This window comes from Medicago sativa, chromosome 7 (assembly GCF_051527215.1).
Source record: "Medicago sativa cultivar Bolivia chromosome 7, Bolivia_mono, whole genome shotgun sequence".
Lineage (NCBI taxonomy): Eukaryota > Viridiplantae > Streptophyta > Magnoliopsida > Fabales > Fabaceae > Medicago > Medicago sativa.
In genome coordinates this window covers 49,516,989-49,533,285 of record NC_140755.1, presented here as the reverse complement: position 1 = coordinate 49,533,285, position 16,297 = coordinate 49,516,989, and positions in this window count along the sequence as shown.

The following is a 16,297-nucleotide window of genomic DNA, read 5'->3' as shown; positions in this document are numbered from 1 at the left end:
CATAAAGTTTCGAGCTTCAAGGATTCCAAAGGCAATCACCCATGAAAATAGGCGTGGTTGTTGGAGGAACATGCTCACTTAGACCGAAAGGAGAAACTTGTCTTTAGAAATTAGATCTAACATAAAATTATAAGTTTAAGGGGTTGTTTGTGAAGGATTCGTCATTATGATGAACCAATAATCCCAAGGCTCTTTTATTTTACTTTTGTTATTTTCTTTTAATTAAACAAAAATAAAACTTTCTACCTTTTAAACTTTCAATCTAATCATTGGTTAAAAGTTAATTGAATTCATAACTCCCTGTCGAAACGATATCTTTTTATTACTACATCGGTAAACCGTGCACTTACGGTTTATCCTATCAACATGGTGTTGAGCCACTGTCTGACATCTGCAGGATCAGGGCCCTGGCAATGAATTCCATTGAACAGAATATGGAGTATGCAGACACTTTTTTATACATGGCTGTGAAATAGATTGTAGCTCAGGCCACGCCTGTGACTCAGTACCAGTCATTGAAGCGTAAGCGGAGAAATGTCAGGCAATATAGTTCACAACATGAGCGATGTCTGTATATTGCTTTGAGTTTTATGTTTTAAGTTGAATGTGAACCTATGTAGTTGGTCCTTATGAACCTATATACTTGGTCGTTATGACATTTGAATGGATATATGAAATTTTGTAATTCCAGTTCTCAGATTTCATACTTTTGATGCTTATTTCAATCAATATTACTACTACTATTCCATATAAATTCCCTGAGTGCTGCTATTCTCCTATTTACTGCTATTCCATTAATTTAAAAAAAGATCTCAATTCATTACTTTGTTGCTATGAGTGCTACTTGTTCCTGTTTTAAGTTAAATTCCAATTCTGATTCATTACTGTGCTACTGTTGGTGTCTTGAACCTTTGTGAATGTTGCGTGGCTGACTTATCCAACAATGTCGTGCTAATTTCATCAAAACTAATTCAACCTTTGTGACAAGGAACCAGGAAGCATAAAGTACAGAGAGGCTTTGCAAAGTAACTACATGCTTGTCAAACACCAATACCAAATGAACACGTTAATACAGAACTAATCCCCTGCTCCCCATGAAATATATTCCAAACTAAATATCTAAAATTATCAGTAATAATAAACTGTTATTGTCACTGCCAGAGTTATTTTATGGTCACAACTTTCATTCTGTTTTATGTAATTATGTCTTTGTACGATTCACATATCTTTAAATTTATTTCTATTGCTAATTAACATGATGTTTATGTCATGTTTAGCAAATGAATTGCTTTCTGAAAATATTAAAAAAAAGTCTTGTTCTTATAATTAAGCATGTGTTCATGTCAAAGGAATTAAAATTATGCAGACTTTCTATGTGATATGAAGAAATATGATTTACCTTTTTTTTGAAGGAAAATATGATTTACCTGTTAATTGATTACAATTAAATGAAGTGTTAACTAGTATGATTGTTATGGAAAAATCGCAAAGTTTAAAATAAAATTCAAGTGAAGTGCAAAAGAGGAAATAAGAGAATCAAAATTGGGTTCTGTCTTATATAATTGGCGTCTTGTAACCAAAAAAAAATATAACTGGTGTCTTTTATAATAATTGTTGTAAAACACTGCAATTTCCGTAACATGTCGTTCTGAAGTTATCTCCCCAACGAATCCGGATAATATCTCTCTAACATGCCGTTCTGAAGTTATATTCCTAACTTGTTCGGTATATATATACTTATGTTGTATAAAAGGGCAAAATCTGTATTTTAGGGGCCTTTGGAGATTTTAGGGGGCTTAAAAAGCAATGTTCGTTGGTTTTTCACCACAAATATTACTTTTTCTATTTGATAGGTTTCTCACGCGCTCTATTTTTTTTTCCTTCAAAAATACCCTTCGAGTTTTATAATCCAAAAACAATCGGTTTACAATAAAACTGGACAGAAGTGCATGTCTTTGTGGATTTATCATTTTTTTTTCAAAATACAAATTATGTAAAAGACAAATAAGGTTAAAATTATATCAAAAAATCGTTATATTTATATATATCATTATACCAAAAAATTTAATTTATATCATTACACATTTTACCTAATGATATATATTTCAACTAATGATATACATTTAATCTAATCCACCCTAAGATCTATACTAACATTATCAAGATTAAAGCTTTCATCCTTTTCCATCTTCACATCATCTTTCACTTTCTTCTCAACAACTACCTTCTCTTCAGGATCAAGATTTTCAATAATGTACAAACCTTCTTCATCTCCTATCACCTCAAAACTACCATTGACCTCTACGGTAGTTAACTAATGTTTGGTTAGATACGCTTCCGACGGAGTTGCATCGAGATTTCTTTCGTGATAGAGTTAGTTTGCCTAACTACAAGTTTCCTTAGTTCACGGTAGTCTGCTTCAATTTAATTTTGTTTATTTTCTTCTGAGCAGAATAGCCGTTTTCAAGTAGTGTTCACTCGATTTCAAGTAGTGTTCGATCGATTACATATGACTGCATATTCGATTGGTTGGTTTGAGGTTATTGACAAAAAAGATTTGTCTAACTCACTTCCTTTTTTCTTTGTGAGTTTCGGTAATATCCCCGTTCATAGGTCCGAGATCCACATCTATGAATTGAAACGTCCGAATGATCCACTCGGGAATCAGTTGTTAGAATCAATAGGTCTTCAAATCGTTCATTTGAAAAAAAAGGAAACCCTTCTTATTGGATGACTTTTATGCTTCTAAAAAATCAAAATTATCCTTCAATAAAGGAACAATATCACCATTTTTGTTCAATAAGAGACAAAATTGGATATCATTCCATACTAGAAAGAAGAAAAAGAAATAAGAAGAGAAGAAGAAGCACATGAAATCTTTTTATAACATGAAATCTTTTTATAACATGGATTTCTCAATGCTATCCCACGATCAAGAGAATTGGCGGAATCCCCTGAAACCATTTCATAGAAGTTCATTGATATCCTCTTTTTAAAAGCACATCGACTTCGATTCTTTAATAATCAATATGCGGGAAGGTCCTGTAATTATGATTTTCTTAAGTATGCTCTTACTGGAATCGATGATTCAGAAGGGAAGAACCATGAGTATTTCAAATTAAAGTCACTGATGATGGATTTGTTTTATAATCGATATTGGATTCATACTCAATATTCTGAGAAAAATTTTTCTGAGAAATATTTATGATCCGAAAAGACGAAAAAACACAGTCCTTGTTTAACAAAATGCTTTGAAAAAGGGCCGATGTATAGAAACTATCAAAGAAATAGTGTTTTTTCAACTCTCTCAAAATTGAAGCAATTCCAATCATATATAATACAATTGTTACTTACCCGGACAGGACACGAATATCTATATTTAATATTTTTAGATACTTTTTTAGACCTATTGGCGATACTACGTAGGAGTCCTAAATTTAAATAATTTGTATCCATTTTTCATGATATTAGGGATGGATCCAAGCGAATTTTTCAGGAAAAATTGTGTCTTTCACCACGGAATACTATAAGTGAGATTTCGAGTAAGTGTTTACATAATTTTCTTGTGCACGTGTGCGAAGATATTTTGGAAAATGAGTCACCATTGATATCGACACATTTGAGGGAGTTCTTCATTTTAATCCTTATCCTTCTTCTTGTTACCGGATATCTCGTTCAGACACATCTTTTCTTTGTTTCTCAATTCTCTAAAGAGTTACAGATAGAGTTCGAAGAAGTCATATCTTTGATGATTCCATCATACATGATTGAGTTGGAAAAACTTCTGGATAGGTATCCTATATCAGAACTGAATTCTTTCGGGTTAAAGGATATGTTTCTCGTTGCTCTGAAACAATTAGGAAATTTTCTAGAAGAAAGACGAGTTTCAGCTTCTGCTGGCAACATGCCAAGGGGTGGTGGTCCCGCTTATGGGGTCAAATCCATACGTTCGAAGAAGAAAGATTTGAATCTCATCGATCTCATAAGGATTATACCAAATCCCATCAACCGAATCACGTTTTTGAGAAATACTAGACATTTAAGTCCTACAAGTAAAACGATCTATACCTTGATAAGAAAAAGAAAAAATGTGAATAGTGATTCGATTGATGATAAAATAGAATCCTGGATCTTGAACAGTAATTTCATTGCTGATAAAGAAAGGGAATTCATGGTTCAGTTCTCTACCTTAACGACAGAAAAAAGGATTGATCAAATTTTATTGAGTCTGACTAATAGTGATCGTTTATCAAAGAATAACTCTGGTTATCAAATGATTGAGCAACCGGGAACAATTTACTTACAAAATTTAATTGACATTCATAAAAAATATCTACTAAATTATGAGTTCAATACATCCTACTTAGCAGAAAGACGGATATTCCTCGCTCATTATCAGACAATGACTTATTCAGAAACCCCATGTGGGGCTAATCGTTTGGATTTCCCATCTCATGGAAAACCCTTTTCGCTTCGCTTAGCCCTATCCCCTCCTAGGGGTATTTTAGTGATAGGTTCTATAGGAACTGGATGATCCTATTTGGTCAAATATCTAGCGACAAACTCCTATGTTCCTTTCATTACAGTATCTCTAAACAAGTTCATGGATAACTATCCTAAAGGTTTTGATATTAATGATCTTTTTGATGATGATGATGATAATGATCTTTTTAATGAGAGAGAGGGTACCATTTACAGTCTTTTACCTAGGAACAAGGATAGTTGCTATAATTTGGATAGGTATGATAGTGACTATCTCGACCATAACTATGATAGCCTTTTGGAGTTTCTAAGTATGGAGTATCTGATACCTCAGGATATCATACCGGAAATAGACCTATTTTTTATCACGCTTCAATTCGAATTAGCAAAAGCAATGTCTCCTTGCATAATTTGGATTCCGAACATTCATGATCTGGATGGGAATGAGTCAAATGCCTTATCCCTGGGTATATTAGTGAACTCCCTTTCCAGAGATTCTGAAAAATCTTCTACTAGAAATATTCTTTTTATTGCTTCGATTCATATTCCCCAAAAAGTGGATCCCGCTCTAATAGCTCCGAATAAATTAAATACGTGTATTAAAATACGAAGGCTTCTTATTCCACAACAAAGAAAGCACTTTTTCAGTCTTGCTCGTACGCGGGGTTTTCACTTGGAAAAGAAAATATTCGATACTAATGGATGCGGGTCCATAACCCTGGGTTCTAATGTACGAGATCTTGTAGCACTTACCAATGAGGCGCTATCGATTAGTATTATACAAAAAAAATCCATTATAGACACTAATATAATTAGATCCGCTCTTCATAGACAAACTTGGGATTTTAGATCTCAGATAAGATCGGTTCAGGATCATGGTATACTTTTCTATCAGATAGGAAGGGCTGTTTCACAAAATCTACTTCTAATGTAACGTGGGGGATTCTGATTTGTACAAATGGTACTTGGAACTTGGAACAAGCATGAAGAAATTAACGATACTTCTTTATCTTTTGAGTTGTTCTGCCGGATCCGTCGCTCAAAACCTTTGGTCTCTAACCGGACCTAATTAAAAAAATGCTGGTATCACTTCTTATAGACTCCTTTATAATGATTCTGATCTAGTTCATGGCCTATTAGAAGTAGAAGGTGCTCTGCTGGGATCCTCACAGACAGGAAGTCTGTTTGATAATGATGGAGTAACATTTCTTCTTAGGCCCGAACCATGGAATCCCATAAATATGATTCAAAATGGATCTCGTTCTATCCTTGATCATAGATTTCTCTATGAAAAATATGAATCGGGGTTCGAAGAAGGGGAAGGAGGCATCGACCCGCTAGAGGAGGATTTATTCAATCACATAGTTTGGGCTCCTAGAATATGGCGCCCTTGGGAATTTCTATTTGATGATTGTATCGAAAGGTCCAATGAATTCGGATTTCCCTATTAGGAAAGGTCATTTTGGGACAAACAGATCATTTATGATGAAGAGGGTGAACTTAAAGAGAATGATTCGGAGTTCTTGGAGGATGGAACCATGGAGTACCAGACACAAAATAGATCTTTCAAAGAAGAAGGCGTTTTTCGAATAAGCCAATTCATTTGGGACCCCGCGGATCCACTCTTTTTGCTATTCCAAGATGATCCTTTTGTATCTGTGTTTTCACCAAGTAGAGATAGGAAAAAAAGGGATTTTCGCAGTTTGCGGATCAGTCGAATAAACGCAATAATTGTCCAAAATAAAAACAACGTATACTGTATTTATAGTAAATTAATGTATAATCTGTACAAGAGTCAATTGCTGCTTAATCATAAAATAGTTGCACAAATAGCTATATTGAAAGGGAATTGTCTTTTTATGATTGCTAACGAGATCATAAAAAAATAAAAATTCCCCGGAGACTCAACTCCGTGAAGGTGGTAGAATAAAAGAGATTTGTATGATAAAATAGAATTCATATGATAAAGTTATCAAAATAAATAAACAACCATGCTCAAAAAAATTATTTTTCTTCACCTATTATCTTTTTTATTACAACTCAACATCCTCAATAGGATTGTCGTATTTTTAATAAAAAAAATAAATATCAATCCGCATTGAATTTGAGTTTCGATTCAAAATAAAATTTACTTGAAGAGTAACTCTATTTTTTGTTTTTTTTAGAACAGTGTTAGGAGTTCTAGTGATCGACTCCTTTTTTCATATTATTTTTTTCATTATTAACAAAAGGTGACGAATTAACAAAAGGTAACAAAGATAAAATACAAGCTTGGTTTATAGCAATCGTAATTAATCGTTGTTGTTTTAAGGTTGATCTATTCACACGTCTAGATAATATTTTTCCATGTTGACTAATAAGTCGATAAAGTAAACTCATGTTTTTATAATCAATTCGATCCCCCGATTGGATCGGGGACAAACTCCTACGAAAAGATTGCTTAGATTTAAGAAAGAGTCGCTTAGATTTATCCATGGTTTGTTTATTCCTATACCGAAAATCCCATTTCTTATAAAAAAAGGATTTGTTTTATTTATATTCTTATTTTTTTTAATATATCTTATTTTTTTAATATATATTTATATTTGTTATATAAGGAAATTTATGCTATTTATAGATTGTTATATATATAATTTATATAATATAATTTATAGAATTTGCCTCCTAAGGGTGACACACAAACAATCCATTTTCTCTATTTCTTTATCTCGACGTGAATCGTATGTTTGCAACAAAAGGGACAAAATTTTCTCAATTCCAATCGACTAGGTGTATTGTGTCGATTCTTTTGAGTAATATATCTAGAAATACCCCTAGATTCCTTATTAACACTCTTTTTATCACAACTGCTACATTCCAAAATAACAGTTATTCGTATATCTTTACCCTTGGCCATGAACCTCCTTTGGTTTTTTTTTTGATTCACTTAACTCTTCTATTTTAAGATTCGAAGCGAAGAAGAAAAAAAGGAACGAAAAAAGTATAAGTTGATATCAAATTATGAAAGATTTTGTTCCAATTAACTTTATATAGTACAGTAATAATTCAGTAATACAATGATTTAGAACTATATTTCAAATCACAGTACAATATTTCATTTTTCATTTAAATATCTTATATGATATTATTGACCCGCCCAAGTATTCTATTACAATTCCATTTATGGTCTCACTCTATTATTAAATTAATAGCAATGGAATTGAATTAATACTTCAATTCCATTGAAACCTGAGAAAAACTACTAATTTCACTGAGGCCAAATCCACCTTTATTAAATTAATTTGCTATTTTTTTTTCGAACTTATTCTAGTCTAATTAGAAAAAAAAAGGAACAAATAGGGATTTAATCACAGATATTTTATTGGATCTCTAATCTTTGTCACCCTTGTCGTGCCGTGCCAATAACTACAATCAAAAAAAGGGGAATGTCAATGCATCCGAGAATAAACGATTGATTTCTATCAAGAGACCTGCTAGAACCGCGAACCATAGAGTACTTGCCACTGGTGCCACAGAGAGATATGTTTTTAGATCTCACATTTCAAATCCTCCTTCGTTTTTTTCTTGTAATTTGTAATACATAATAATACAGAATTACATATAGGAATATGATCAATAATTATACATTCTATTAAAAGAATATCTTTAATTTCTATTATTCTATTAAAAGAATATTTTAAATTATTATATTTTTTATATTTTTTATTATATTTTAATTCTATTATATATATATATATATATTATTATACTCTTTATGTTCTTGTTATTATACTCTTTATATTGTTAATATTTATATTATATATCCTATCTATTCTCCATTTTTAATTTAATTTAACAGAATTAAATTATTCGATAAGAATATTCGTATCGATATCTTATCTTATTTATACGATATAATAAAGTAAAAAAAAAACAGGATATATTCTATATATACATATAATGGAAAAATGTGGAAAATAAGACAAAAAGTCTTTACAATGACAATGGAAACCAATGTAAAGGTCAAGACGTAACCTCGACGGTTATGCCATGATGTCTTTAAGCCTATATGCGATAGATAGACTTCGGCAATCATGATATATTATATTTTATTCTTTGAACTTAATTTAAGTTCTTAAAAAAAAGAGATGAAATAATTAATTCCATAAAAAATAATTTTTTTTTCACAAGGTACGTATAGTTATAAATAAATATTTATTTGTTACTGAATTGACCATAGACCAATTCCCTTATTGATTTGGGAGTATTCAATACACCTATGAATTCTGAGCTTCATGTTACTCATCCCAAGAGACATGTCAGATAGAGGAAATTCCAATTTAATTGAATGGAATGACAGTTTATCATTTGAAATCTGTACAATAAGAATTTTTATCAAATTACACATCGCAATATACTAGACCTTCTAATTCTTTAATAGGTTTATCTAAAAGGCTCACAATATAACTAGGAAGACATTTCAAATACTACACATGGGTTACTGGACATGCTAGTTTTATATACCCCATTTGATATCTACGTACCCGAGAATCGACAAATTCTACTCCGCATTGTTCACAAAATTTGGGTTGGTCTTTTTTATATCCGATTACTCGATAATTTCCACAAGCACAAATCCCACTTTTTATAGGCCCAAAAATTCGTGCACAAAATAATCCATCTTTTTCAGGCTTATTGGTTTTGTAATGAAGAGTATAGGGTTTTGTTACCTCTCCAAAAATTTCTCCATTAGGTAGGATTTTTTTTGCCCAAGCACTTATTTGTTCAGGAGAAACTGATCCAATTCGAAGGTGTTGATGTTTATATCGATCAATCATAAAATAAAATTTATGATTCAGTCCAATTAAACTTCCTTCCTTTGAATCTGGAAGTCTTTCTCAGATACAAGGAAATGATTCAGTTCCAGAGCCAAAGATCGTAGTTCTCGAACGAGCAATCAAAAAGATTCTGGAGCATCCACAGGTTTAGGTATTGTTCCTCCAATAATCGTAGTTCCGAGTACTTCTTGACGAGCTTTAATATGATCAGATTTATAAGTCAGCATCTCTTGTAAAATATGAGCAACATCGAACCCCTCGAGCGCCCAAACCTCCATTTCGCCTACCCGTTGTCCTCCTTGTTTCGCCCTTCCTTTAAGGGGTTGTTGTGTAACAAGTGCATAATGTCCACTAGAACGTCCATGTATTTTATCATTAACTTGATGAATTAATTTCAAGATATAAGGTTTTCCTATTATAACAGGCTGTTCAAAAGGATTCCCTATTCTTCCATCAAATATTCCGCTCTTTCCCGGATACTCGGGTTCAAATATCCATGGATTTGATGTTTGTTTACTGGCTTCATATAATTCAGAAAACACAAGTTTTCTGGAAACCTCTTGTTCATATCTCTCATCAAAAGGTGCTATTCGATAATGTCTATTTAGCATACTCCCAGCTAATCCGAGTGAACATTCCAATATTTGTCCTACATTAATTCGCGAGGGTACCCCTAATGGGTTGAAGACCATATCAACGGGTCTTCCATCTTGCAAATAAGGCATATCCTGTCTAGACAAAATCTTTGAAACGGTACCTTTATTTCCATGTCTCCCGGCCACTTTATCACCTACTTCAATTTCATGTTTCTGTGAAATATATATATGAATCGTTTCTGGATTATAGCTAGAACCTGCTTTTTTTGGGATCCATCTCACATCAATAACTCGGCCCCTACCACCTATAGGTAGTTTTAGACAAGTTTCCTTTGAGGTCGATGATGGGATAAACCGCAAGTGCACGGTTTACCAATGTAGTAATAAAAAGATATCGTTCCGACAGGGAGTTATGAATTCAATTAACTTTAAATAATGATTAGATGGAAGTTTAAAAGGTAGAAAGTTGTATTTTTGTTTAATTAAAAGAAAATAACAAAAGTAAAATAAAAGAGCCTTGAGATTATTGGTTCATCATAATGACGAATCCTTCACAAACAAACCCTTAAACTTATAACTTTACGTTAGATCTAATTTCTAAAGACAAGTTTCTCTTTGGCCTATCAAATCTCCTTTCGGTCTCAGTGAGTGTGTTCCTCCAACAACCACGCCTATTTTCATGGGTGATTGCCTTTGGAATCCTTGAAGCTCGAAACTTTATGTGTCTCAAGGTTTGCTAGACTATTTTCATGTTTCGTGTAACGACATATTTCTATTAAAGCGATAAAACGCGAATATAGTGTTATACCCTAATTTTGGACCTAAAAATACTAACTCAATTCTTCTTTTCTTGCATTTCAAGTCATTTGATATGTCTTTGATCAGATTCCAATGTTATTTGCAAAATTCACATAGAAGGGTATTTTAGTCATTTCCTGCATTCAACTCATTTTAATCTTTGAAAATTGTTTAAGTCTTTTAATTTGGTTTGTATAAGTCCTTGTTTCAATCTCATGTCAAAATTCATTTCAAAAATATCAGTTGAGTCTTTTTTTTAGTCAGTTTAGCCCCTAGGGGCATTTTAGTCATTTCCTATGTTAAAATTTCTTTCAGTCTTTTAAAAAAAATTTGGTTGAGTCCTTTCAAATAGTTTGAATAAGTCTTTATTTCAATTCCCTGCCAAAGTACATTTTAAAATTTTTTTTTTTGCATTTGAAGTCATTTTGAGTCAGTTTTGCCCCTAGGGGCATTTTAGCCTTTTCAAGTGACAAAACTCAGTTCAAATCTTAAAAATTTGTCTCTGAGTCTTTTAGATTGGTTTAAATAAACTTTTGTTTCAATTCTCTGTTAAAAATCCATTTTTAATTTGCATTCGTAACCCTTGTTCTTCAGATTGAGTGCAGTATTTATAGAAGTCATGGGCCTGACCCATCAAAATCGCGCCGCGCCTTGTATAATGGCGTGCCGCGATTTCCTCTTTACAGGAAGTGTGTAATTTTGCTTCAAAAATCGCAGCACGGCTTGAAATTGGCGTGGCGCGATTTCCTTCGAACAGACTTCAAATTTTAAGCTTTTTGCACTCCAGAACAGTATAAATTGCATGAGAACTCTATCAAAATGTCACAATAAGTCCCTAATATTACGTAATGACAGGATGTCATCACAACCCCAAACTTAAACCATTCCTTGTCCTCAAGGAATTTGCTTGCAACAGTGACAAACGACAGTAAAATAACAGTTACCTGACAAAACGATAGTACCCAAAAGTTCATTCTCCTTCTAGCTAAAGATGAGCTAGTTTGACTTGTTCGCATCCACCAATTCACAACTCCACGCATCAATATGAAATAGGGTTCTACCAGTCGACATGCAGGTCTACATATTACCATATGCTTGAAAAGTTTCTAAACATCAATCAAAGTCAATATCATTACACACTTTTGAGGTCTTTAGGGTTATAACGGGGCTTAGGTGAAAGGTGGGATATATTTGGATAAGTAGGCTACACAAAATTTGAGTTAGGCATTCCTACGGAAATTAAAGCACAAAATTCAATCCTTCAATCATTCACCTTGTGGAATAACAATCAATGCAAAGGTACTAGAGAACATTTTTAACATTTAGGGACAATCGAGTTTGAAGTTACTCGGATTTTCAATGTTTTGTCCCTTTTTCATCATTCAATTTCTCTGTTTCTTTTTTTTATTTTTTTTGATACACCATTTTTGTGTGTATTTTGCATGACAATTTCATATTTCTTTCATTTTTGTTCTCTAATTCTCTAGTACCCCCACCCCAAACTTAGTTGGTTGCAAATTCCAATGGCAACCCCAAACTTAATCTTTAGCAACATACTACAATGCCTTAACTCAGAAAATACATTAAGGGACAAATCCTAAAAGTCTCTAGGCTTGTAATGTAGTTTGTCACCGAACAAAAAGTTCTAATCCTACCGGCTCACAATTGGTTAAGAAAGGATAAATTCAACAAATTAAAACAGGGTAGGCTTCAAAAAGGCTCACAGGACCAAGCACTTTTGCCTCAGTGTGTAATCGACAAAGACCAATCAATAATAGAGAAACAATGCAAGTTCTAGAAATGTAGTTGCATGGAAAACTAATCTAAATATAAGTAAATTGAAAAACAAAATTTGGCAATGAACCTTATGGCTGAGATTTCTGGGAGTATGTGACTACCTCGCAACGCCGTACACTTCGCCTTTGAATCAAGTCACCCCTCCTTTAGAACTTTTGGAATACCGTTTCATCAAACAACTGTTACTAAACTGGAATAGGTCACATGAAACAAAACAAATTCATTAATTAAACAAGTGCAGGAGCTATTACAATAGGGAAATAAGTTCAATGGACTTCGACATTAAAAAGAAAATAAAGAAAATACATCAAAAGAAAAATGACTGAAAATAAAATACAAAGCAGAAAATGCTAATCCATCAGTAGATCAGCCCATGTTCACATCATCATCCGAGTGTCCAGCCCCCGGTGTCCTCAATCCTTCAAAGATGCCATCCCCTTGATCTTGCTCGGTGATATTGAAATCATCAGTGATTTCCCTCCTCATGCGCAGCCCATACTCTTCTTGATGTGTAAAATATTGCTCCATGCGCTCACGGGAGCTTCCAAACCTCTCATAAGACCCACTAATCGGACCCATATGCAATTGAGCCTCCGCAGCAAACGCAGCTGAGAACCTAGGACGGTTCACCCACAGCTGGTCCGAAGTCTCATTCATCCAATTAGCTTGCACATGCATGAATTCCTCAAGCTTTGGGTGAAGAGGAGCATAACCCCCTTGGCTACTACTCCCTCCTTGCTCCATTTGTTGTTGCCTTGCTGCCTCCCTCTCTCTCTCCTTCATATAGCCTTCATATTTCTTCACAAATCCATCCATTACCGAGTCTGTGATTGGCTTCATATTGCTGGTGTTGAGATCACTATCATAAGCCGGCACAAGCTCTTGCTCACACAACCAATTAATTAAACTCCCATGCCCCAATTGTGTGGTGTTTCTGGTTGCTAGATCATGAAGATTATTGGCCAAGAGGCGGCCAATATCTATAGGGTGCTCCTTGATGATGGCGTAGGCAGCAAGCACCCTCTTGAGAGGAATTTCAGAAGTGCAAGATGCACTCTCAAGAGTCTGGACCACATAGGACACCCATGCCTTGGGTACCGGCAGCATCTCCGCATAGGTAAGCATCCGGGACTTTTTCCAAGTCGACCCAGGCCTACACATGGTGGTGATGATCTCATCAAAGGTATCCTCCGTAATGGCAAATCTCTCCCTCCTCAATTTTTCAACCCAACACTCCTCTGGTGCTTGAACATTCAGCCATGCATTGAGAGCATCCGGGCTGAAATCAATGTATTTGCCTCGCACAAAAGATTGAAAGGGTGTATCGGACACCCTTGCATTTGCATATGCAAGGCGCGGCGCGATTTTGCATTGTAACGGGAAATAACGGGCAAAAATGTAACGGCTAGTAACGGCTAGGAGTTCCAACGGCTATTTTTTTTTTCAACATAAGGGCAAAATCGCGCCGCGGTGGTTTCTAGGCGTGCCACGATTTTGCAAACTCAGGGGGTTAGCCAGTTTGTTTGTGAAAATCGCGCTGCGGCCATATATAGGCGCGGCGCGATTTTGGTCAAACAGGGAGCATTCTTTGCTTCCTCAGGCCAAAAATTTTGTTTTCTTGAAAAATGCCTGAGTTCCTTGAATTTTTCAAAAACTTTTGAGGAGAGAATCATGCAAGACATCAGTACTTTGCATGATTTTCTTGGCAAGAGGTATCCTTGAACAATTTTTTTTTAAAACTTCCCTGCCTTGTATTAAAAGAAAAGAAAAATATTTTTGTGTTTTTGTTTTTGAAAGCAATTTTGTCATTAGCAAAAAGACATAAACAAAAAGAAGAGATGAGAAAAACTCAAGATTAAAGGTTCAGAGCATAATTCAAATAAATTAAAGCATATTAACCATCTTCAAAAATTAAATAAACAAGGCATAGCAAGTATTATTATCAAAGAAAATAACAACACACATGATATAAACAAAGAACTTATTCAGAAGCAGGAAGAAATCAAAAGCTTATAAAATCAGAAGCAAAAAGAACTAATTCAGAAGCAGAAATGAACAAAGAATATCAAAAGCCTAAAAAGACAGAAAAATAAGCTAAAAGTGTGCAACTATGGGTTTGGATTATTTCTCTAAAATCTTCTTCAGAAGCTCTTGAACATCAGCATACTTCTTGTCCATAACTTTTCTGTAGTTGTCTTCTCTGATCTTGGCTTCTTGCATGTCAGCTTCCAACTGTGATATCTTCAGCTTCTGCTCTATTAGCTCTGTTTCAAGCCTGTCATTTTCTTCTTTGAGCACCTTGTTCTTCTTAGAGCCAGGTTTGGTGCATCAATCTTCTCTAGGATCTCAGAAGGAATGATCAGATTCAGCTCCTTAGGCAGGAATTCATCAGGTTCTCTGCCTCTGATACTGAGTGGATTCTTCACCCAAGTACCAAGAACTTCTACATCTCCAGCATTCTCTTCAATGCCATTCAACCAATCTTCCAGCTTCTGCTTGGCTTGCTCTTGAGCCTCAATACAGGAATCATGCAGAGCTGAAATCAGGTTGATGACCCTTTCCTTGATCCTTCTCCATTGCTTCTGATAGCTTATTGTATGACCCAAGTCATTTCTACTTGCTATCAGTCTGAGAACTTCAGAAGCAATATCTTCCCACACATCTTTTAGTACTTGAGAATCCAGGTATATGGTGGGAGGTGAAGGTTGTTTAGAGGGTTTTGGAGGGGCTAGGGGAACAATTGGTAGGTTTGATGATGATTGGTCATTTGTAGTTGATGATTGGCTGGTTGATGGTTGGTCAGGAGTGGGGTCAACTACCATATCAGAGGCATGATCATATTGATCATCCTCAGAGTCTGTGTCCATATCACATACACCAGTATGGTGGATGACCTTGATGACTTGAACTGGTGAAGAAGATATGGAAGCAGAGGTTAGCTCAGGAACAATGTGTTCAGGAGCGGTAGTTTCAGGTTCAGGTTCAGGAGTGGGTTTAGTAGCTGGTTGTTCAGGAACAGAATGTTTAGGAACGGTCTTTTGAGGAGTTGGTTGTTCAGGAACAGATTGTTCAGGAACAATTGGGGTGATGAAGTTGTAGGGGGTGAAGAGGCTTTTTCTGGTGAAGGTGTTTGTTGTGGGGGGTCTTCTGAAACAACTTTATCAGAAGCAGCTGCTTCTGGATTTGTCTCAGAGGCTTTCTCCGAGGTTGTGGTAAAGCCAGATTGGGGTAGTTCACCTAGATAATGACTTTCTAGGTGATCTAAAAGAGATGTGTCTTCAGAAGGAATAGAGGATGTGCTATAAGATGTGTGAGAAACTTGAGATACCTTAGATAACATTGCTGAGTTATCTATTGCTTCTAAAGTTCCAAGATTCTGAACTTGCTCCACATCTTCAGCAACAGCATCATCCACTATTAGAGTCCTTTCTCCTTCCTGTTCTTTTTCAAGTTCTTTCATGGCTTTCCGTTCTTGCCTATTTGCCAAATAGTCATCAGAAAGTTCCTTAGCCATTCTCTTCATGGCTGGAGTCATTTCAACCATGGAACTTTTCTTGTCAACAGGAGCCTTCTTCCTTTTCAGCTTTGGCTCAGCCTCTTCTTCTTCTATTTCTTCAAGAGCTTCCTCTAGCTGCTCTTCGGTGATTACCAAATCTTCCTTACCTTTTCTTCTTTTCTGAGGAATAGAAGCAGCACCAACCTTCTGTATTTTTCCTTTATCCTTGGCAGAAACAGATTCATCTTCAGACTTAGCAACTTTTTGCTTTTTGTTTTTAGCAACAGCAGCTTCTGACTCAGTGCTAGTTC